General features: G+C 36.5%; 1 protein-coding gene across 1 annotated transcript in view; it reads right to left on the reverse strand.

Moving 5' to 3' along the window:
- SCN9A (sodium voltage-gated channel alpha subunit 9) overlaps positions 1–19,019 on the reverse strand; it is a 124,467-nt gene extending 105,448 nt beyond the window's left edge. The window contains exon 1 of the mRNA XM_010971408.3: positions 18,727–19,019. The gene's annotated coding sequence lies outside the window, so the exon portion shown is untranslated. The remainder of the gene's footprint in view (positions 1–18,726) is intronic.
- Positions 19,020–26,204: the final 7,185 nt, after the last annotated feature.

A 26,204-nucleotide genomic window follows, 5' to 3' on the forward strand; every position in this document is an offset into this window, starting at 1 on the left:
CCAATTTAAGGTTATTAATGTGGTTGACTATAAATATAGCAAATTTTCATTGGTAGAAAATTTAGAAAATATTGAAAAGCATAAAGATTAGAATAAAATTAATCTATTCAGAGAAAATCATTGATGATATTTTGAGATATTTTCTTTGTCTTTTTATGCACATACATTCAGCCAAAATGCTTTCCAGAAGGCTGTAAAAATTTATGTTCCCTCTAGCAATATATAAGCATATATTTTTTCCATACCCAAACAATATTAAGTATAGTAATTTTTAAAATGCTTCACAATTTGATAGGGGAAAAAAAAGCATTTAAAAAGATGTGCATTCCATGGAATACTTCGTTTCTTCTTTAATAAATCTGTTTATTCCCTTGGTCCTTTTTCTATTGGGGTTTTCATCATTTCCTTCTTTGATAAAGAGTCTTTTTATGCTAAGCATATTGATCCCTTTCCACTAAAGTTCCTACTTACTTTTTTTTTTTTTTTTACCAGTTTGTCATCTTTTAATTTTTGTCTTTGGTAAACCTGGTTTCTGAAAATAAGTAGAATTATGTAATTGTTATCTTTAAAAAAACTAGACAGTTACTTTATAATTAAAATATTCACAGTTTCTATGCATATGTATTTTTTCCTAGGGTGAGAGCAGAGTTTTATTTTCAAGATCTATTTCTGGGAAGCACAGGTCTGGAAATGAGCTATCACATAGTCCCTGGATTCTGGTCTGGGGCTGAGAGAGGGTGCTCATTTTATCGTGAATGAATCCCTCCAATTCAACCTTTGCCTCTTTTCTTTCCTCTGTGTTTAGGTCACACACCTCCTTGGATCTTCTGTATAATCATTTTTGCATTTGGAATTTTGTACAGTGAAATCTCTTTCATTCAGATGACTCTATTCTAAATAAAACTAATAATATTACATATTTTTATACACATTATGGTATGAAGCACATTCATGTGCTTCATTCATTCATTCAAATTCATTCTAGACATATTTTTGAGGACTTGTTATCTGATTATAATCCTAAGCTTAGCAGCAATTAGTAACTCCAAGGATAGAATACTTTTAAGTTGAATAGCTGGGCCCAAACTACAGGTTTGTGACTCATTTTTCCCCTAAATAGCATTCTTACATTTATTTTTGAAGAATAAATACAGCCATGAAACTCAAAAGTGATGTAATCAAAGTAATTCTTCCTCTCTCCCTTGTTTCCCAGCCACCCAGTTTCCTACCCTAGAGGGAATCACCAGTACCAGTCCCTTGTGTATCCATATACATGTTTTTACAAACACATATCTACCTATTAATTTTTCTTTTAACACAAATAATACCTTATATACACACTGCTTTACATTTTGCATTTGTCACTTAAAACTACAACCTGGAAACATTTCCATACACGTATGTAGAAAGCCACCACCTCTTTGTCCAAGAGCTTCATAAATTCCTATTGTATGGATATGCCAGAATTATTTAGCCATTGCTCCTTATAGAACATTCAGGCAGCTTCCCAAAGCTACAATGGTTATCTTCCCATACACAAGCTTCACAGTATGGAAGTATATTTGTGAGACAGATGCCTGGAAGTGGAATTGCTGGGTCATACTTACATCTACGTCTTTAATTTGGAAAAGATAATGTCGCCAAATTACTTTTCATAGAGGTTTTACCCATTTATACTCCCGACAATTTATCAGGAATTGTTTGCCTATAACTTCACCACTGAGTTTTATAAATTGGTTTTCATCTTCGCCATTTTGAGCAGTGGGAATGATACCTTCCTATTATTTTAGTTTGCATTTTCTCTTATGAGTAAGGTTGGGATCTTTTCATATCCTTGGAAGCCATCTGTACTTCATTTTCTGTGAGCTCTCTGTATACAGCCTTTGTCCATTTTTATAATGGACTATTGGTCTGTTCTTATTAAAGTAGAAAATGATTAAATTAGCTCTTTTCTGTGGCATAAGATGCAAGTATTTTTTATCAGTTTGCTGTTTTCCTTTCTTTCTTTTTTTTGGATTATGGTGATATTTTCCCTTCAAAACATTCAGTTTGTAATTAAATTGAATTCATCTGTCCTTTCTCTAATGGATACTGTGTTTTACATTACCTTAGAAGAATGTTCTGCTTTAACATTCTGGAAAAATTATACATGTTTTCTTCTAGTAGCACTTCTTCCTTTTGGTTTATATTCTCTATTTTAAATATTTGATTCATTTGAAATGTATTGCGGTTGTGAGGTAGCCATTTGAATTTATCTTTATCCACATGACTATCCAGTTGTCCCAATGATACCTATTAACTAATATTTCCTTGCATCTATTTGAGATGCCACTTCATAATTATGTCTATTTCCGGACATTATATTTTCTTCCACTGCACTATGTATTATACTAATATTACATAATTTAATTACTCTAGTTTTATAGAATCACTTAATATCTAATGGGGTTAGTCCTAACAGATATTACCCTTTTCTTTTGTATACTGTCCTAGCTGAGTAGATTCAGGTTATCTAATTTCAAAGAGGGAAAATCCTATTTTTATTCTCATTGGGACTGCAGTAAATTTATAAGTTAACTTAGAAAAAACTGCCATCTTTATATGCAATAACTCCTTTTCTTAATACCTTCTCTTTAGATCATACATACAAAATATACCATCATAAGGAAAATGGGCTGAGCTGGCTACCTACTTTAAAGCCCCCTAATGTTAAGTATATCATCCATAAATTAAATATAATAATCAATAAGTAAGCAGTCACTTTAATTGTTCTCTGCTGAAATTTTACCATTTCACCCTTCATATTTAGCACTATGTTAATCATATTAATAAATTATTAAAGTGATCATTATTTCCTAGAGATGTATAATTTGGGGGATTACAGACACTTCAAAATAGTAGTTCAATATTCCATGTCCTAAAATCACTCAAAGAATTTTTATGACAATTTATAGTGTTTGAGCAATTGATATGCAAAACATTTTAAGGAGTGTATGCAATAATTTCATACTAAGAGTAGCACACGGATAGTCAGGGATTTACTTCTAGATCTTTAATGAGGAAAATTATTGAAATATTGTATTCTGGGTCTTTCATAACACCCTGTAATGATTATCTACATTATATTTTAAGATAGATGTTGTCTCTGTGCATGGGCTTACAAAATACAGTATTCCTCAAATTTGTAAGAAATTCATTATAATCTCAAGATGTGTTACTTTGAAGGAAATTAAGATTATTGTCAATGATTGCAGGCATATCTGAAATTTTTAATAGAAAATTCATGTGGTCCCATTTATACATGATATATGAAGGAAAAGGGGAAAAGATTCCTTTGCTCACATTAAATATTCTCTGTTACTCAGAATTAACCCTTTCCTGAAAGTACAAATCATCACAAACTTAAGTAACCCCTGGGATCGCTAAAGTACGTCTGCAGAACAGGTCCTACACCGTTTTATAAAGCGTTATATAGAGAGTGCATTTCCACTCTGATTATGCATGTGTCCACCTCCCCCAGAACATTACCAGGAGAAAGGGCATAATAGCTTTGGCGCCAGGCAGGGTTAGGTTTGATTTCCCTGCTTATAATACCTATGAAGCCTTGTGACATTATACAAATTCCTCATAAATGGAGCAGGGGAGATATCTGTCATACAAGGTTTTTAGGTAAAAGAGAAACAGTTTCTGTCCCTACCACAGTGCCTAGGCTAAATAAATATTAGCAAAATTATTGTCATTTTTCCCTATATATACTGCAATTTTTAAATGATAAACCATGAGTTAATCAGCAAAAGTAAAATCTTTTAAGTGAAGAATTTTTGTTACTTATGATTCATTTTTCCAACATGTTTATGGCTTTAATCTAAAATATAGGTCTACAGTAAAACAGGAAGGCAACATAACATAGTTGTTAAATTTATAGCTACAGAGTGAGAGAGACTTGAGTTTTCATCTCATCTCTACTGCTTATTAGCTTGTGTCCTTGGGCAAGTTAATTAGCCTCTCTAAAGCTTGGTTTCTGCATTGTAAAACAGCTGAAAAATGATTATCCAATAAGGTCATTTTAAGGGAAAAAAGTGAAACACTGCATTTTAAATATGAAGCACATTTCCTGGTACATTTTAAGTGTACAATACATTCTAACCATTCATTTAACACATTTCCTGATAACATTTAAAGTGTACAAAAAATTCTAACCATTATTATGAGTGACTTTTATCAACTTTCTTGTCAATTGATTTAGCACACCTGAAGTTCTAAGACAGGAGAATAACTTTGGTTTCTTCATAATAGACAGAACGTTGCATTGCACATACAGAAACCTTTCTTTTTCAGGATATTTTAAAGATTAAAACAAAACTATGATCATTGTAAAAACCAAAACGACACTGCTTTCTACCAACAGATGGCGATATACGTCACACAGTCACTTAGTCCCTGCCTCAGGCTCCTTAGTCCACGCAGTGCATACGATATGAGTGCACTGTTTTTAAGAGGTGATGAAAATTATTAACTACATCAGACTTCTTAAATGCAAATATACTGAGTGTTGAAATATTTGATAACTAAAACAACTGGAATTTGATGAAAACCAAAGTAGAAGTAATAAAATAACTGAAAGTGTCTGAAAATAAGGAATGTGGCAAGCTTATAAAAGATTAATTACCTGACAGTAGAAATAGTTCTTTAGGACTGAGCAGGATCATGTAATAGGTTAAAAATGCTGACAGTAAGCAACAGCCAGAATGATACAAAAAAACATTATTTTTAAAAAAACATAAAGAGAAAAATTTCTAGTAGGGGTTGGAGGAATTTTCTTCCTTAGTAGTGAATGCTCTAGAACTTAATGCAAAGCAAGAGGAGGCTAGGTATTCATTCAAGAAGGTAAAATTCAAGCATAGTGACAACTGCTGATGAAATAAATATTCCTGGCAAGCCTAGATTAGTTCAGTAGGCTCAAAGCCCTTTAATTCAATATCAGGACAAATTAGGTAAGCATCACACACACCAAGAGATTCTTCTGGAACATTTGTGGACACTGTGGACGGTAAAGAACTATGGAATAAATCACATGAACTTACAAACAAGCCTTTTGCAAACTAATGTGTCTATCAAACTAATAAGTTCATCAGCAGAGGAACTTTCTGTGTTTCTTACTTCTCTATTTCCTCTTGGAACTAGAGGCTATAATAATTAGGGCAAGGCACTGAGCAGCCCTGACCATAATCTGGGAATATGATGAAACCCATATAATACTGTTTAAAATGTATTCTCTTTTGAGGTCATTGTTGTTTAAAAGATATTCAGAAGATGAAGGGTATGGCTATTTTTTATAAAGGGGGTGAAGTAAATGTATGATAGTATTTCTTCCTGCCATTTTTAGACAGGGTTTTTAGACTCTCATGATAGATATAAACAGGCCTAGAACAGTGGAGAATATTCCAGATTAGACAGTGGCCACAGAGTAGCAAGTAAAGGTGGAGAAAATAATTCCTGTCCTTCCTCAAATTTATACTCCAATAGAACTCTGACCAAAAGACTTGGATTCTGAAATAAGGTGAGTGCTTAGGCAAAAAGAGTGTATAACAACTCAATGGCAAAGGTGCTTCACTTGTACTTACAGGTTTTACTTCTTTTACTAGTGTCCTAATTAATGCACTGAACTGTTTATAAACAAAAAGAGGTCCACATGTCATATTTTAATGACAATATAAACCATATGTAGTGACCTTGAGTTTCTATAAATAGTCACCATTTTTCATTTGCTGGTAGCTACCCAAGGGGAAAGGACTTAAACTCCACAAGGATTATTTGTGGTACAAACTAATCTTCAAAGCTCAGTGCTCATCAGCAAACTCTCCCAAAAACACTTCTAACAAAAATGACTGAAAAACTAAGTCTTCACCAAGAATTAAGGGAAAGGGGACAGGAGATTTTTGAACCTGTTTGATTAAAATTAATCTAAGATTCTAAATAGTACAAGTCATTGATTTACTAAACACTTAAAGAAACAAGACAGTCTTCCCTTTTCATCGTTTACTCATTTGTTTATTCACTCAAGTATTACTGAGTACACACTCTGTGTAAAATACTGCGCCATGGTTGGAGGGGGTTATAACTGTAGCAAGACAGAATTCTTGCTCTGTTTAATCATATCATCTAAAACCCAGGATCAGAATATAAAGAGCTCCTGAATCTATTAACTAGTTAGCAAGGAATCACAATTCCTAGGCTACATAGGAGGGGATCAATTCAAACATTTTTCAATAATAGGATTGGTCCAAAGAACGAAAGAACCCAGAGACCAGGAACGTATGAACATGTAATATTCTTTCCGCACCAGGAATCTTCCTATGCTGCTACTGTACTCTTTCAATAATTCAAGCATTTTAATCCTAATATACAAGAAAAAAATAAGGTAGGGGTTGCTGAAAGGGAAGGTAAATGTTCAGAGTAAGGAATATTGAACTAAAAACCAGACCTCCGGGAATGATGCATGAAGGGAAGTTGGAAACTCTTAGACTCCATAATGTCTATAGAAATTGAAAAAAATAATCACCAGTGGATCACAGACCTAAATTAAAGAGCTAAAACTGTAAAAAGAAATCACAGGGGAAAACATTTAGGATACTGGACTTGGCAGTGATTCCTTGCACATGCCACCAAAAGTACAGGCAACAAAAGAAAAAGGTAAATTGGATTTCATAAAAGTTAAAACTTCTGTGTATCAAAGGACACTACTGAAGAGTAAAAAGCTAACCCAGAGAACAGACAAAATATTTGTAAATCGTTTATCTGATAAGGGATTAATGTCCACAAAATATAAAGGACTCTTAAACTCAACAACAAAAACAAAAAAAAACCCTATTCAAAAGTGAGCAAAGGCCTTGAATAGACATTTCTTCAAAGAAAATATACAAACCCTTAATAAACACATGAAAAAATATTCAACTTCACTAACCATTAGGCAAATGCAAATCAAAACCACAATGAGATACCACTTCACACCCAGTAGGGTGACTATTATAAAAAAAAAGAGAGAAAACAAATGTTAGTGAGGGTGTGGAGAAATTGGAACCCTTATGCACTGCTGGTGGGAATATAAAATAGGGCAGCCACAGTGGAAAAAGTTATGGCAGTCCTTCAAAAAATTAAGTATAGAATTGTCCTATGATCCAACAATTCCACTTGTGAGTGCATAAAATAATTAAAAGTGGGGACTCAAGATATTTGTACACCGATGTTCACCACAGCATTACTCATAATAGCCAAATTGTAGAAACAACCCAAAAATCCATCAAAGGAGGTATGGATAAATAAAATGTGGTATAAACATACAATGGACTACTATGCAGCCTTACAAAGGAAGGAAATTCTAATACATGCTACAACATCAATGAACTTTAAAAGTATTATGGTAGGTGTGGTTAGCATGCATCCTGCACTCAATCCCCATTACCACCACTTAAAAATAAATAACTCAACCTAATTACCTCCCCCACCTCCCCATACACACACACACACACACACACACACACACACACACACACACACACACACACATATACTAAAAACACTATGCTAAGTGAAATAAGCCAGACCAAAAAAGACAAATATTTTACATTTCCACTTATTTGAGGTACCTAGAGAAAAGTCAAATTCATAAAGAAAGAAAGTTACCAAGAACTGAGGGGAGTGGAATGAATGAGGAATTATTATTTAATGGGTACAGAGTTTCAGTGTGGAATGATGAAAAAGTTCCGGAGATGGATAGTGGTGATAGTTGCAATGTGAATGCACCTAATGGCCCTGAATTGTACACTTAGCAATGGTTGAAATGATAAATTTTATGTTACGTATATTTAACCACAAAAAAATTTTTATTTTTTAAGTCACAAAAATGTCCTGACAACTGTAAGGTAGAGTGTCCATAGGCTACCAGAGTCAGCAGTTAGCAGCGGGGCAATCTTGATGGGATTCAGATGTGCTTCCCGGGTATCTGTTTTGCCAGGCAGTACCCCTTTATATCTAGGCCATATCATCATTTGATGAGAAAGAACTGTACAACAGATACCAAAATTAATGAAAATCTGCAAAATATTACTGTACTCTCACCACGTTTTAATTTGCAGAATTTAAACATTTAAAGATACTCTCAATTGTAACCTCTGCCCTACTAACCCTTTTCTCCTCAACTGGCTTCCAAGAATCTAATCCATTGCAGACGGGAAGAGAATATAGAATGTTTACATATAAATCACAAAAAATCACTAAAAGATTAATTTTGTGTGGAAATTTGGTGTTTTCCAATCATTTATTGGATTGTGTGGTATCCACATCCAGAATGGGATCCAGTTAAAAAAAAAAAAAAGGCACACTTCATCCCCTCCCAAAATTTGCCCCCTGCCAGTCACTGTAACACTGGCTCATCAAAGTAATCTTTTCCAAATTAAGAAAATGTCTTCGTCTTCTACCATGTTCTACCTTGCTCTCTGCACTTTAGCCACAGTGACTTCCTTGCTGTTCCATAAACACATCAAATACGCCTTAGGGCTGTTGCAGCTGCTGCTTCTTGTCACTGAAATAATTTTCCTGTTGCTTAGCTGGCTCCCTCACTTCCTCATCTCCTTCAGGTCTCTGCTCAAACAGCGTCTCTAAAACACTTCTCTAGCCACCCTTATTAAATAATGCCCCGTTCCCTCTATTTTCTCTGCCCTGCTTTTTTTCCTCACAGCACATATTATAACACAAAGACAGGAAGTGGTAAACGTTTATTTATTCACTATCTGTCTCAAAACTAGTAGGAATCCTCCATGTGTTGCTCAGTGCTGTAGGTACAGTGTCTACAATAGTGCTGAAGGCAATGAACAAAGGAAGAGGAAAGGAAAGAAGGAATTACTATTAAATTCCAGAAAACATATAAATGCCGAGAACAGTGATGCTGAGAGTTCTAGGAACTGACCTGGAGCAACTCAGCATCTCTTTACCACCACCCTTGGGATCTCTGCCAGGTCCTCCCTTCCCACAAACCTCAATGGCACTGATACCAACTTGGATATGAGCTCCTGACCTACACATTTTGGAGGCCAACCAGATTGGGCTTCATGACTGATCATCAGCTAAAGACAAATCAGTTGGAAATTGTAGTTTGAACTCTTTTTTTTTTTTAACTATCTGACTGCCTCTCCACCTCTTAAGCAAATACTCCAACAGATAATCCTCACTTTTAGAAAAGGATTTGGGCTTCAGCCTTCTTAATGCAACAACTTGAGTATACGTCAAAATATTTTGGCTCTTTTATGCAAAGAAGGCTAAATACTGTCAATGAGAATCAGTGAACCCAAACTGTGGCAGAAAATCAGCTGCAGTGCTGTTCCTTTCTTGAGTAAGAAATAAGAAATAAGACTGTTTCATCAGGACCTAGTAATGATAAACAGCTAGGCTTGAAAAGCATAAATGACTAAATCCTTGTTAACTGATTCTTCCTACATTCTTAGAAAGGAAGTTTCAGTGAAAAAGAGCTATTTTTAATAAAAGTTGAACACAGTTGTGCAATAAATATGTATCATGTATTCATCAATAATGTATTAAGAATGACTGCATGTGAGGCACCATGCAGGGAAGCATGATGGACAAGAAAAAGTTATGGTCTCTTCCCTTAAAACCTTCAGTCTAGTGGATAAGCCGCCAACCCACAATCATCAGAACAGACTGAGATATATCATGGAACTCAGGGGTCCAATTTCTCACGTATTTTATATCCTAAGTAGATAACAGATATTAAAAGAAAATCATTTGCATTAGAAAATTATTTTAAGTATCACACACGGTAAATTAATTTCCCCCAAATGTTTTAAAACCCTTAAGAGCAAACACTCTGAATCATTGATATTAAAGAAACACTATAATTGACATAAATCATTGACTCTTTATGACAGTAAGTACTAAGCTTTAAATTAGGACATAAGAACACTTTAGATGAATATTGTCTTCTTTTCTCTCCTCCATCCTCTTAACACCCAGGATCTCACAGCTGCAACTTTATTCTCTATTTCTACTCCATTTCATCACTTAGAGCTTCATGAACCTACCCAGACATTTCACACACACATCCCTTTAATGACTCTCCTCCTCTTTCAACTCTTGTCTGCCTTGTGTTTGTCTGCCGATTTCAATTCTGTCATAATAAAACAAACAAAATATTCTAATCATGGCCAAGTCAAGTCAGAGTAGCACAATGACACCCCTAGACCAGGAAAGCAAAGTTATTCAATGTCTAAAACAACCTCAGAAACACTTTAAATGTATAGATACATTTCGCAATATCACAATGACTTCAAACTTCTACTTCAACCTCAATTTTGGTTTAACGCAAATGTACTCCTCAAGAATCAGTATTCAGGATGAATGTTTAAACAATCTTCAATATTTATTTTTCTTGTTCTCTAGTATGGTGTATCTGTGTGGGATATGTGCAAATATATTCTTGGGACAAATAAGATTTTCTTCGGTTAAGAGGAATATATGTCATTCAAGCTTAGTAATCATGGTCAGTAACTTCTGAGCCTTACTGTTTTCACCTCAAAGGGTGGTTGTGAGGATTTAAAAGGAACATTAGCAAATTCTTTAATGTCCTGCTTGGCATAAATGAGATCTCCACATATGAAGTTGTTAAGTTAATGTTATTATCAGTAAGATTAATGAGATGTAAATTGTGTTGTCTGTATTTTCCCTTATGGCAAGGTACCTGTTATATATTCATTGTCTGTCTTCATGACACTGCCCTGGCCCACCTCTTGCAACACATAGTCTATTATTCTTTGCATCTGAAGAAAAATTGTGAATTGCTAAAGATAACAGTAAATAAAAATGATTCAATTATTAACCTTAATTTGATGATGTGCTTTACAAGAATCTGATTTCAATAAAGTAAGTGAATTGACATATTAGCAAATATCTCCCTCAGGTTTACGTATTTTATTTGCTGATTTAAAAATTCAGAGTTATATTCCTGATGACTGAATTACTAAATTAAGTTTGATTTCATATGTATGTGAGACATTTCATGATAAGCTCTTCTAAAACAATTCCTATCAGATTAGATACCAATTGTTGTAAGATGCACTAACAGGACATGGGACAGGTCACCTCCACTGAACTGCTCTCTGTTAATGCAGAATTCTCGTAGATCAGGGTCAAAAACAACAAAACAACAACTGGATGGTTAAACTCTTGATTTTTGAATGCCTCTCCCATGTTTTCCTATTGATAAGTTTTTAGATATTTCATATAAACTATTTGTAATAGCCTATAGCTGAAAAGTTTACCAACAGAATGTTACAAAGAGTTACAAATGGAATGATCTTATATTAGAGATGTATAATCATATTGTCTTCAAAAATAGAGGAAACTGCATTATTAATATTCACTGAAACACAGTTACAAGTAGAAATAACAGTGATAAACTTTAAATGCCATACCATTTGTATTCGAAAGATAATCAGAGTGCATTTTGATTTTAATATACTGTTACCATATGACTAGCTAACATTATTGAACATCTCCTTATCAAGTGTGAGATACTAAAATGCCTGTTGTAAATATACATATTTTAAACTAATGTGTACAGCAAACCTGAGATGTAGACACTACCAACATTACAACAAAGTTGCATTTGAGAAGTGAAAGTATTTGACTAAGATCACATGCTGAGCAAAAGAAATACGTAGAAAAACACTTTTTTCACTGTATTAATGTGAACACAAATTTATACCTCTATGCTTTTAACATGTGATAACAACATTTTACAAAGATTCTGAACTATGGAAAAGATGTAATATGAATTTTCCAAAGAGCTTCTCTGCATAGCCATTCTACAAACATTCATTCCTGAAAGTCTGTCAGATGATCTCTTGGGATTGTAAGAAGCTTGTTCCCAGCCGACCCATAAGGACGTCATTTCTTTCCTTCCTACTTGAATCACCATTAGCCAAGTTTGCCCAGGGTAACAAGAATATGGGGCGGCGGGGGGGTGGGGGTGGATCAACACTTCAACTTTGTAATGTTTTTTCCATGAAAGGATCATCTATAAAGAGTGGCCCCATAAAATTTACCTAGAACAAATGTTAACTTTATATCATCAATAAAGAAAGTAAAAGTGTAATTTACCAATAACATATTCTATTCTACTTAAAATACACCTATAGTTAGTAAATTATCCTTACTCTAAGCTCTAAAGGAAGCACTGCCCATGGACTTGAAAGAATAAACATTTAGTGGAGTTTAAATCAAGACATAAGGGGATATTTCATTATCATATAACTCATTTTCCCCAGTTTTATTTTAATGTATGGATTTGAATATCTACATTTACTTCTTTTTCGAATTTCCAAATTACAGACCCCAAGAAGATGACAATTTCAATTACAGTAGATTCTAAGATATATATTTTATGAGCAACTAGTACAGTTGTCAGACACTATGTCTAGTGAAATAATCCCTATTTTTTAAAAACAATCAGATGACACAGGGAGTTTAGTTTGGCCTAAAACACAAAGAAGGTTTCATTAAACATCTCTATAGAAATGTCTTTGTAGTTATATTTTAATGCATCTGTCTAATCTTATTCATCATTCTTTAGAGGCTCAGTTTTCCAATCATCTGTAGAAATACTTTGACCTAACAGTGGAGCAAAATTTGTATTACTGGTATATATACCAAGTGTTTAGAAGAGGAGATGTAGGAGAGAAAAGGAAAGAAAAAAGGCATTAATTGGAGGGTAGAGATGGTAGGTTAATGATACTGTAAATGTACTCACTCCCTCTAAAAGTGAACAATTTCCCAGTGAGCAATCACAGGTGCAATTAAAGTTTTATCATATTTTGATAAATGATTCAGACAGCTTTGTAAAAAATCCAAACAGGCATTTGAAAGAAAGTTGTGATCAATAATGGCACTCTCTCAAACACCTGACACAACAAAAGGAAATCATAAAATGAATAGCAACGAAACTGCAATTACAGTAATGGTGTATTTTAATAATAGTATATGGTATTTTCAGCTCCTTGTTATATAACTTTGAAAGTCCAAAGGTATTCCATTTCCTGTATTAAAGAAACAATGACAGAATTTTTTCACTTCAAATACAGTTGTCATTTTAAAGAGAAAAAAAGAACTGTTTCTCAGTGGAGCTAAAAAGATACAGGATAGTTCAATTCTATATACAATGTCAACTCAACTTTGCTTGTGGCAGACTATGTTTATTGGCACTGTTCATGGCCTTCCTCCTCCTTCCCCTTGTTCATGGTCTGGCATTTTTCCTCCCCACTCAAGGGTTTCATTTCTCCCAGCTTCATTCTACCTTTAGCTGCCAATAGCTGATGGCTTTCCCTGTTGCCTAAAGCCCTTTCCTTCCAGCTACACAGAGAAGGAAGAGAACATTAAACCTTCAATGAAGAAATTTCATTTTGCAGGATGGCAAGACACCAAAAACTGTTGTCTCATATTCCACAAAAGAAATCTACCCACATTCTGTGAATGCTCTCCATAAATTCTCATATGAAAATCATTTTTATACAACCTTATAAAATCCATTTCATTACGACCTTACTGTCTTAAATGACAGTCTAACTCTATGTAATTCTGAAGAAGGAAGCTGTAATACCTCCTGTAACAATGAATTAGCTTATCTGGGATGTGTAACATGGAGGCCCATCTTCAATTAGTGCACAGAGGCACTCCAATACACTCCGATAACCACACTGTGCTACCGTAATTGCAAATTTAACAAAATCCTTGGTGACAATTCATGAGATACTTGAATACTTCAAAAATAAATTTGACTGCCAAATTCTTTACCAAAAACAAACAAACAAAAAAAGCTTCTGCACAGCAAAGGAAACCATAAGTAAAACAAAATGACAACCGAAGGAATGGGAGAAAATTTTTGCAAATGATGAAACCGACAAAGGCTTGATTTCCAGAATATATAAGCAGTTCATACGACTTAATAAGAGAAAAGCAAACAATCCCATCCAAAAATGGGCAAAAGACCTAAACAAGCAATTCTCCAAGGAAGAAATACAAATGATCAATAGGCACATGAAAAAATGCTCAATATCACTAATTATCAGAGAAATGCAAATCAAAACTATGATGAGGTTATCACCTCACACCGGCCAGAATGGCCATCATTCAGAAGTCCACAAATGACAAATGCTGGAGAGGCTGTGGAGAAAAGGGAACCCTCCTACACTGCTGGTGAGAATGCAGTTTGGTGCAGCCACTGTGGAAAACAGTATGGAGATTCCTCAAAAGACTAGGAATAGACTTACCTTATGACCCAGGAATCCCGCTCCTTGGCATATATCCAGAAGGAACCCTACTTCAAAAAGACACCTGCACCCCAATGTTCATAGAAGCACTATTTGCAATAGTCAAGACATGGAAACAGCCTAAATGTCCATCAACAGATGACTGCATAAAGAAGAGGTGGTGTATTTATACAATGGAATACTATTCAGCCATAAAAACCAACAACATAACACCATTTGCAGCAACATGGATGTTTCTGGAGAATGTCATTCTAAGTGAAGCCAGAAAGAGAAAGAAAAATGCCATATGAGATCGCTCATATGTGGAATCCAAAAAAAGAAAAAAAAAGAACATAAATACAAAACAGAAACAGACTCATAGACATAGAATACAAACTCGTGGTTGCTAAGAGGGTAGGGGGTGGGAAGGGACAGACTGGGGTTTCAAAATTTGTAGATACTGACAAGCATATGCAGAATAGATAAACAAGATTATACTGTATAGCACAAGGAAATATATACAAGATCTTGTGGTAGCTCACAGCAAAACAAAAAAGTGACAATGAATATATTTATGTTCATGTATAACTGAAAAATTGTGCTGTACACTGGAATTTGACACAATATTGTAAAATGACTATAACTCAATAAAAAATGATTAAAAATTTTTTTAATTTTAAAAAATTAAAAAAAAAACCAATATGGTTTGCCACTTGCTAGTTAAAAGTATTATCGATTAATAATATTTGATTAATTGATCAATGGTTAATGATAATGATCATTGATTAATGAGCATTGATTAAAGCTGGCTGCCTAACTGAAAGCTAAATTTTCAACCAAATGTTCATAGCAAAACTACTTCTTTGATTCATATCTTTGAGTATAGTCTCAAAAAAAGAGGGGAGACGTTGCCACACAAGTTCCGTGTGTGTGTGTAAATTCTTGTATAAATATGACACGATCATTAACCAGCATGAATTCTGAAGCCCACTTCCCTGCCTCAATAATAGTGATGATCTTCCTGGATCAGCTCATAGTGTCCCTCTGAGGCTTCCTTAGCGAACACTCTGGATTTCTGAGCCTGGAGTAGACACCAATTTGGATCATGAGGGCACCCAATCTACAGCCTCAGCCTCATTTGACCACACTTCCATCAACTGAGCCCACTCAAGTGTCCATATTTATTACAAAGTAAGATTTTAAATTTAGTGATTACTGAGTGACCCTCAAATTGTGGTAAAAGATACAGATTTAGGCCTAAGAAGTTCATCATTGTATATTAGGAGTCACACTAAAGTCATGTTGGCTTATGAACTCCAGTGGTTCTTTAAAATATATTTTAATCTAGTTGTGGTCATTGCCTTTCTAAGAATGTGATACAATCTACTTCCCTTTGAACGCCTTAATGCCTACACAGCTGCAAGTTGTGAATACGTCTCAGGGTATTTTAATTTTACCTCCTCAGAACCATAGTACAGGGTTGTAAACAGCAGATGCTCAATAAATTAAAAGAGAAATTGCATCCTAAAATGCATAAATTTACAGGGTTGGTACACTCTGTGGTGAAATAAGTCTTATCTTTGTACTTTATTATTTACATAATATCTAGGAACCCTCCCTACTACTTCATTGCAGGTACTGTTCTGGAGGCAGGGCCAACAATAAAGACATGGTCTCTGTTTATTGGGAATATTCAAATATACAAATCCCCCAAACACCTGCATGCTGTCATAAGCACTAAGGAGGAAACGAACGAGGTACCCAGACAGAGACTAACAGGCGACAGCCTACTTATGACAAAGTGGTCAAGAATGATCTCTGCAAGGAGGAGACCTTTGAGCTGAGATTTCCAGTTTGCAAAGGAACTAACCATTTAAAGAGAGGAAGGAACAGTCCAGAGGCTGGGAACTTCTGAAAAGGCCTTAGGGAGTGAAACTGTGTTCCAGTTTCATGTGTCCCAGGTACTAAAAGAGCAGGGAGACTGGAGCATGTAAATGAAAGGAGATGCACTCAGGGACGTGGCAGAGAAGGGCCAGAGAGTGAGCTGTATGCTAACAGAAGGAATTTGTGTTTCTGCATTTACTCCTTTTTTCTATGTAGTTCTGAGCCAGTGAATGTTCTTAAGGTAAGGCATGATGGCATTGCTTTTTATGAGAGTGAATTACAAGGGAGCAGACTATGGAAATAGACTAATGTGAAGGCTGTAGAAGGAATCCAGGAAAATTATGATGATGCCACTAATTTGGTGGCAGAGTAGATACAGAAAACAGGGTGGAAGAGGTACATCTGAGAAGTATAATTGAAAAGAGATGCAATTGGGAGGTAAGATCGAGAGATCTAAACATGGACTGGTTAGGGATGAAATGCCATGATGAGGAAAAGAAAGCAATCAACACCGGTGGATGGTACAACCATTAGTTCAGGTGATGGAGCCTGGGGAAAAAGATCTGAGACAGAGTTTTAGGGGAAATCATAGATTATTACCATTATGATATTTAGAATGACCTATTCACATTAATAAACTTTAAGTTCCTTTACAGGGTTAGAAAAATACCATATAATTCCTCCTAGCACTTCACATCTCTTCACATATCTAACAGCAATAGATATTAGATAAAGATTCTGTTTTTTTCCTTGCCACAGAGAAAGTTGGTTGGTCACATTAAATAAGGTGAATAGAACCCCACTGATTTCACCTCTGAGTTTCTTACTTTTTCTTTGCTGCCAAAGTCACCTCGGCAACAGGTAGCAAAAACACAGAAGCACCAGGGCTCCCATGATTATCTCCTGGTCCTAAGAGACACAAGGGGGCAGGAGGATGCTCTTGGCAGAGAGCCAGACCTGACTCATCTTTCTTCTGTAGAAGCATCAGGTACCCTGTAAGCCCTGCCTTGCACCACAGGAATCATGGCAAATTGTATGCCCAGCTTTTATAAAAATACATCGCCATGTCCCACGATTGCACAAAGGTTCGCTTTTAAAAAGGAACCTCTAAAACAGACAGGCACTTTAAACAACTGCAAAACAAACACCTACCTTAAGCAAAACTACTGTCAGTTGCTAATAGAGGACACATCCTCCATTACATCAAATGTCATATTCTGTCTAGCATTTGGTTGTGAACAAGCTATTCTAGCAATCATGATTATTCCATACACAGGGATAAGATAAGACTAACTTTCAAATAATTAATAAAATTTGTTAAACATCCTACTTAACAGTTTCTAAAAAAAGTGATTCTAGTTTAAATTTTTTTAAATGATGGAAAAATAATTTGAAGACTTTTCAATAAAATGGACTATTTAATAATTGGATTTAGTTTGCAGATAGGCTTTATTGATATTAAAGCAAAAGTCATGAAAATATATTTTTAAATACTGGCAGAAAGACAGACAATATCGTTCTCCTGCCCACGGAGAAACAGGAGAAATGTGTTTCTGAAAAAAACTGAACCTTCTAATACTAACTTCACACTCAGCAAGTGAAAATCCATCATTCTTTTAAAAGCTTACGTTGATTTGATCTTTATTTTATTGAAGTGAGCTTCTTAAAAACTCTCCTAAGCTTCTCTCACATAAAAATTGCTCTTAGCTTCTGAGATATAAATTACTTCGAATGCTGCAACTGTAACAAACAAACAAACAAACAAAACACTAAAATAATGAGAAATATGTTTGCTATAATCACAAAAGTTGGCATTCAAGTTTCTAGTTTGGTAATCTTGCTTTAATCTTTCAATTGTTTTTAACACAAGTAAGGAAAACAATACTTTTTTTTCTCTAAAATTAAATGACAGTTTCAGATGAAACAGATAAAGTTAAAATGATTTTGAATCTTATCTGAATTTCACTATAAAATGATTATTCGTTTGGAAAAAAATAAACTGCTAAGCTTTATTTTAGAGAAATGGGGCCAAGCAGCCGGGTCAGTTATTTATGTTCGTGTGCTCGGAAGGGGTGCGGCGCGCCCTCGCAGTCCCCACAGGTAGTGTCAGCTTTGTTGGTTCTGCACGGTCGCTCACCTTTGCAGATGGGAAATATAATACATGCTTTTTGCTCATAAAGAATACGACCTGCCCCGGGAACCCAGACTCATCCAAGGACTCTGCCAGCGCAGACAGAAACAAATAATAGTAAACTATTAGGTACAGCTGCCCCTCCTTTCCACATTTTCACAAAGTGGCAGCAAACCCACACGGTTAAAACCAGCAATGGGTCGGCCTTGCAATGGAAACAGCTGCCTTTCCAGCTCCTCTTGCTCGCTGGCACCTCCTCGCCCAGCTTCTCCCCTCTCCGCTTTCCAGGTGGCGTAACACCAGGTAGCTAAAACCAAGAGACGCGAAAACCGACACAGGTGGGTGTGGCGGCTTCCCTTCCCGCTACACTGAAGGAGCAAGAGAAAAGGCACTTACTTGCAACCTTGCCCGCGGATCATGCCCACCTTGTGCGCCCGCAGAGTATGGCCTCGGGGAGGACGCGGGCTTCAGGGACCCTTCCTCGCTCCCAGCTTCTCTCCCCCAACGTTCTCTCTGCTGCTGCTGCTGCTGCTGCTGCTGCTGTCGCTGCCGCTCTCCCTTTCTTTGGGCTCCTGTTGCTCCGCGGGCGCCTGGCACTACCCGCCGCTGGCACCCAAGCTAGCCCAGCCCCAGCCGGCGGAGCCCGCGGAATTGGAAACCAGACGCCCGCCGCGGGAGCGCCGGCGAGGATCCTGAGGGAAACTGCGCCCCTCCTTCCGGGGCGCGCCCTGGGAAGCGGCAGCCCCGCCCCCGCTCCCTGCCCCTCCCCTCCCCGCCCTTTCCCCACCCTCGCTCCCGGCTGCCCTCCCCTCCCGCAGGGGGCGCCGGGCGGGGACCCAGCCAGGGGCGCGGTGTTGGAGGTGCTGCAGCCTCTCCACTGTGCACTAGTAGGAGGCAGAGGAGGGGGTCACACGACCGCCCACCCTCACCCACCCCATTGAGTGGGCCGTGTGTGTGCGTGTGCGTGTGCGTGTGCGTGTGCGTGTGTGTGTGTGTGTGTGTCCAGCAGCCTGAAGAGCCCTTCCCTTACCTCACCCCCTCCCCCATCACCCCTTCTTCCCTTTCTGCTCAGCGGAATCTGCTAACGTTTCCGAGAAGCCACTTACTACGGGCAGAGGAGGCGGGGACCGATGGCACAGTCCCAGCCAGTGCCTCCTGGGCCCTGGGCTCCGAGGATTCGAGACTGGGAATCAGTTTCTTCCCTGGGACTTTGTCTAGGGACGCTGGGGCGGTGGCGCACAAGACCAGTCTCTAGACTGCGATTTATTTTTTTCTCTTTTTTTTAATGATAGATCAATCGGGTTGCCAGGTCTTCCGGGCAGGCAAAAAAATGTATTTTCTTTCAAAGGTGAAGTGAGGCTTCCAGGTCGATGGCAACGGGGATGGAGAGACACACTTGGGACAGAGGCTGCCTTCCCTGACCTGGGATCTGCTCAGCGGGATACAGTGTCAGTAGGTTCTGACTTTCAGGGCTGGGTAGGTGTGCCTGTGGAAAGAAATCTTTATAAATCATTTTGTGCGGGGAGGCGTAGTGGGGTGTGTGTGCGCGCGCGCGTTTTCTACAGCAGCCTGCTGGGAGGAAGAGAGATGAAAACAGGATTGAATTAGCTTTCTCAAAGAGAAACAGGAAATTTCCACCTAGAGAAGAAATTGAAAGATTACGACGTTGAGGCAGGGTGGATTTCTGGATTTCGGCCTTAAAAAAGGACATCACTCTGCAGTGTAAACATGAGTGATGAGCATTTGCAGCCATAGGGTTATTTACTTCCACTCCTTTTATTGTGAAATGATACTTTGTGGGAAACACACAGAATTTCAAGCCCCAGGGTTTACCTTTGTGGGCCGCTTACTGAGCTTGTGAGATTTGCCCTGGGGCTTTGGACCTGAGGTTCTTTTAAGAGGTGCTGTCGAAGGAGGGAACCTGTCAGTTTCTGAGGCTCTCCACTAAAGGGTAAACTCGGTCACTTGGGGATAATTCTCAGTGCCACATCATGGCCATGTCACTTTCTCTTCCTTAATTGTTTACAGACAAAGGAAGAAGAGTTAACTGTACTAGGAGTGACAGCCTTTTTGATTAGATGCAGGCAATATCACTGTCTTTTCTTACCACCTTGAAATCCCTCCTCAACTAAATTGTCTGTTGTATAGTCACTAAGATGTAAAATGAGTTCAATCAACCCTTTTTCTTATAGCTCTCTGACATCTGATCTCCATCTTATTAGGAAATAATCCATATGACATTCAGAATCATTAGAACCCACAGAATTTCTAGTCCATGTTAATTTTTCCTTAAGAAGTTAAATTAGAGCATAAAGAACCTAGCTGATTAAGACAAAGAAAAAATGATCAATACCTATGAAATTACAAAATTTAGTAATATAATTAACACAGATTTGATCAAATTCCCTACTGAAAGCTTTAAAGACGCAATCAAGAACAAACCAAAGTACTATATTATACAGAGTGAGCTTATTGGATTTGTTATTTCTAGAGATGGTGCAAAATGAAGGCAAAAATAGAGTCAAGATGAACTGATAAAAGATGGCACCATATGGAATTACTATAGGAAATTAGGGTCACTTTCGGTGGTTAACATCATACAGCACTACCCAGAAAACATCACTTGATAGTGGTGAGATACTAGGCTGGGTGATCCATTGGTTTAGTGAAGTATAGCAAGTTTTATTAATGGACAAAAAAGTTCTTCCCACCTGCGTAGTAGGAAAGGGATTTGGTATCCCTTTGCCTCTGCCCCTTAGAAAATAATATACACCATGTTTTGCCACTCTAGGAGTCTGTTCAGTATACCTAGGTTCTTGTTAGGTCTTCAGAAATAAAACCAAATAAAAGTCCTTGGTTTGTCTGAGGGTTGCCTAGGGGATTTTGCCTGTGAATTCATTGGCAAAACATGGTGTGTATTATTCATTATTTTTTCTAATTCTCTTTCATCGCCCAACTATTTATTTGCCCTCTGTTTTGTTTATGTACCGTTTTCAGTCTCGCAAGCATTTTGTAATCTGTTGCCTTTAGTCTATGCTATCTGTGTTTTTTATTGCTTTTTATGGCAGTGCTGGGATTTTTTTGTTTCAGTTTAAATTCAGAAAAAGACTATCTGAGTCTCTTATTAAATATTACACTAAACACCCCTGGGAACTCACCAAACACTAAGTGATGGTATCACATGCAGACGTAAGTAGGTAGTGCCATTGAGAAGTTTAAAGGTAGGCTTGAATTACAGGAGGCCGAGAAGATACCTGGTTGATACCAGCCAATAACCAATACATTTTTGGACTATTCACAACTGATCTTATAATTTGAGGAGAAAAAAGTAGAGATGTTTATACTTTGAAATTAACAAATTTCATACTTCATATAATTCATATAATTACTTCAAAACCAGAACTAATGAAAAATTTTGGTTTACTTAGTGGTAATATAGCAATCTACACCTCTATCTTTTCCACAATTGCCACTCCAATTTTCCAAACAATAGAAGCCTCTGGAAACGATAGATAGGCAATAATATGAAGAAAATAAACTAAAAAATAGTTTAGTTTAAATAGTACTGGTAGACTTAATTTTTTCTCATTAAATAAGATTCTGATAAAAACCAATTACACTGTTATAAAAATGGAAGAATACAGCTACAAGTTTTTATGCATTATGTAGCTAAAAATAGGATCAGAAGTAGAGTTTCAAAGTCGAATTAAAAAGAACTAGAACTACAATTAAAACATGTACAAAATACAAGGAAGCATATCAGACATAGGTTGGAGTGATAAGAAAGCCAGACAAAATGCACAATGAAACAATAGAAAAAAAGCAGTTCCCTAAAAATGTATCAGCATCAGAGTGACTGCTGATCTAATTTGACATGGTCTTGACTTTTTGTTCCAGTAAACTCATGTGAATAAAAATAAATGAAATCAATCAATCAATCAACCAACCAATCAATGTGTTGTGTTTTGTATGTAGTAGATGCTTAATAAGTTTATTGGTTGATCAACTCATGAAGAATTCTTCCCACAAGGTCAGAGAGCCCACCTACGGGTCCTTTACTAGGAACAACACTTTTGCTGATGATGTGCTTTCTATGGTATGCTTTTTGCTCAAAAAACACTGATATCCAAGTCCCCTTCTTGCAGAAGCATTAAACTAGACAAGGTTACACAGTACATGAAACATTTGCTTTTAGACGTTTGGGCAACACGACACACAAAGCTGTGAACCCTGAGAGAAAGGAAATAAACAAGGTGAGTCCCATGATTGTCCCAGTTCACTACATGAAATTGGTTTTCAGACTGTAGCACAGAAAGAAGGAAACCGCAAAAGAGCCCCACAATCTTCCTGAGTTGAGAAGACAGAAACTAGAGTTTGAGAGGCTGAGGCAGCTGGAATTTGTGGTCTAGAGTACCAGAGAGAAGGAAAGTACATAGAGAGTATGCCAGGGACCTGCAGGGAAGATCCCTTTGTGGTTGATACTGTTGTGCCATTGCACTGGGTGAGAACAGACATACCGAAGGCCAGGGAAAGAACTCATGGAAAGCACCATGTCAAAAAATTCTTGGTCCTCACACAGGGCTAGAAATAATTTGTGTTCCCCTAGCCGAAGAGGAACGACCTCATCACATGTGAAATGTTGGTAGGCTCCTTAGAAGGGTTTTGTCTTCGTAGTGGATCTAAATTAGCTTTAAAGTTGCTCTTGATTTACCCTAACAGAGCTTAAAAGCAAGATTTAAAAGGATCCAACTGGTTTCAACCTAGCAACATAAAATTAACACTGACTGCCATTCGTTTTAAAAAAATTGCCACACTTGCAAAGAAGGAGTTTATACAGGCCTTTTTTTTTTTTTTTTTGGCGGTTGTTTTGATTACTGTCGGAAGTAGACTATTGTCAAATCGGAATGTGTATTCTCTGATGTAGTAATAACTGAGTTTTGCCAGAGTAGGAGATGTTAAAGCAAAGACAGGTGGAGTATTTGAGAAAGAAGAAACAATGGAATAAATGTTCGCAGTTTGTGGGTCAGAAGTTCTGAGTTCTTTAGAGAGAGCTAAGAGAGCGAGGGCTCTGCCTGAGCAGGTCTGCAGGGGCCCAGTGTCCAAAGGGTCTGAGGTGCACTTGTAAGGACTTGTTAGCTCTTTACAGACCCCACATTCTAGGTACTGCATTTGTTGTTTAAAGATCTCCACTGAAACTTTTTTATCATGTAAATACTAATTAGTTAAGGTTTATTTCAGAAATCCCAGATTTCAAATGATCAGAGTACCATTGTTGTGGAGTTTTTTGACATTTAAAAAAAACTTGACATTGTGTTTTAAGCAATTCAGTAAATAGACTCAAATTTTTGTAGTAGTGAGGAAAGGTCAAAAAAAAAAAGAAACTAAATTTTCTTTAAAACAGAATGTGTTTGTATAATGATGAATAGAATATGATAAATTTTAAATTTGAAGCCTGTTTAAGCAATATCTAAAATAGCTACCTATTCCAAAAATATTCTGAGAATGCACCATTATATGAAATGTAGTGAAGATAGACTGAACGGTAAATAATACTGTTTTTTTTTTAATGGTCAGTATATTTTTATAAAAAATTCAGAAAAGTAGTTAGGTTTAACACAAAATTACTTTGGTCCTCACCAGTAAAACTTGTTGATGTTTTAATATATAGCAGACATTGTTTTAAAAACTTGTTTAACCCATTTAACCCATACAACTCTTGGAGGTCAGTAATATTATCATCCCTATTTTTGCAGGTAAGAAAACTAAAATGTAAGAGGTTAAACAACTTGCCCAAGTTCACTGAGCTAATATGTGGACAGGCCAACGTGTCAGCCTAAGTAATCAAGCTCTGGATTCTGTGAGCTGAAGCACCCAGAGATGCTACCTCCGTAGGAAAGTTGCTATGCTACGTCTTACAAAGGCAATATACACATTTAGAGAAATTGTCCAGGCTACATTATAATTATGAAGTGAAAATAAAACTGGTAAACGTAGAAGAACAATATGAACATGAAGTAAGTAAACCCCTCAGTAGTTCATTTATTTACAAATAAACCTGTTAATTGAAATCAAGCGTTAGAGAAGTTAAATTGCATTGGATTATAGTGGAAAGAGTACAGAAGCCAGTGCCTGACCTTCCAATTACTACTGTGTCGTTCATTGGGCAAGGCTCCTAATCTCTGTGTGTTTCATTTTTCTCTCCACAAGTAGGAAGCTTTGTAGTACATTACTTTTAAGGTCCTTTCTTCACTAACTTTTAGATTCGTTTTTATATGAATAGATATAGTTTTTCTAAGTCAGATTTAAATATTCTTGAAACATGTTACCTACTGGGGGATTGTCGTTTGTGAGCAACATGTATTCGTATTTTTTTGATGATGGCCACTTTAGGAAGGTGTTGCCAAAATGGCTAATTAAGATCTGTTGATATAAGTTAAGGGAAATAATCAAATTAGACCTAATTGAATAAAAACCATAGACTCAGATACGAAGTTATCTTTACAGAACTGGATTATGATGACTGTTTCCTTCAGAAGTACCCCAGGACACATTCTGTAACACTGCAGGTGGACATTCTGTAGATACTATTAATTTGCATACACAAAGTTCAAACTGTTTCCTCCTAGTACATTCATTTTTGATAAATGCTACATCTACTGCCCCCTGGTGTTCAAAATAAGTCAAATGTTTTAGGAAATCACCTCAAAATCTTTTATGTTGTTTTCTTTTTCTTCTTTTTTTTATACTTTATTTTGGGGGGGAACAGTTTTAGGTTTACAGCAAAACTAAGAGGGAAGTACCAAGCTTTGCCATGTACCCGCTGCCCCCATACATGCATAGCCTCCCCCATTATCAACATGACTCTCCAAAATGGTATTTTTATTTGTTTGTTTTCCCCCAGGTTTTTTTTTTTAACTTTATTTACTTATGTATTTATTTTACAATATCACATTTTTAAACTGAAGTCTAGTTGATGTACAATATTATATGTTGCAGATATATAGTATAGTGAGTCACAAGCAAAGCAAACAAGTAAAGCATCTCAGATATCTATATACAAATTTAAAACAAAACAGAGGGACAGGAGACATAAGTGTAGAAATTAGCATATTTTTAAAAATTTTTTTCTAAAAATTTGAATGTAATTAAAAGTTTTATGAAGCACAATTTAATTTAAAAATATAATGCCTCAAATAAAATTTGTTTGCATTTATGAGCAAGCTATTTTTACTTCTTTCATCACAATAAAATTGGATAGAGAAAATTCACAACTGGTGGTTAGGGTTACAGGTAAAATCCCTGGCTAGACAGGAAACCAAGGAGGAGAAAAGGAAAAGGCTTATTAGTTCTGTCTGAGTAGCATTAAGAGAACAAGGTAGCTGATAGAGTCCATGAGGGACATACTCTTCAGAAGAGATGTGCCTTCAGGTCCTCAGGGAAGTCTGTTAGTTCCAGGGCTTTGGTTGTCTTCTAAAGCCTGAACCCATCTTAAGTTGGATTACCCTCAAGTGTGGCAAGGCTTTGGATAATCCTCAGCAGACTTCTAACAGGTCTCAAACCTGAATGCTACCCCTTATTTCTCCTTTACTTTTCCTACCTTCACTAGTATATGCTTTTGAAGGAAAGGAAAAAGAAAAAGAATGGTACATACAAGCAGATGGGGGGAGACATCTGACAATGATCTTTGCCTTTTTTTTTTTTTATCTTTGCCTTTTTTTGATGAAATGCAGAAACATAAATAACTAGAGTGCTATTCGAGAATTTCGTATCTTTGCTTCTGGGTTGGCTTTGAGTGCCTTTTGTTCATAAAGAAATAATCAAAGAAATTCTAACATATGTTGACACAAGAAGAGGTCAATAGCAAACGTTGGCGA

Source organism: Camelus bactrianus, chromosome 5 (genome assembly GCF_048773025.1).
Source record: "Camelus bactrianus isolate YW-2024 breed Bactrian camel chromosome 5, ASM4877302v1, whole genome shotgun sequence".
Classification (NCBI taxonomy): Eukaryota; Metazoa; Chordata; class Mammalia; order Artiodactyla; family Camelidae; genus Camelus; species Camelus bactrianus.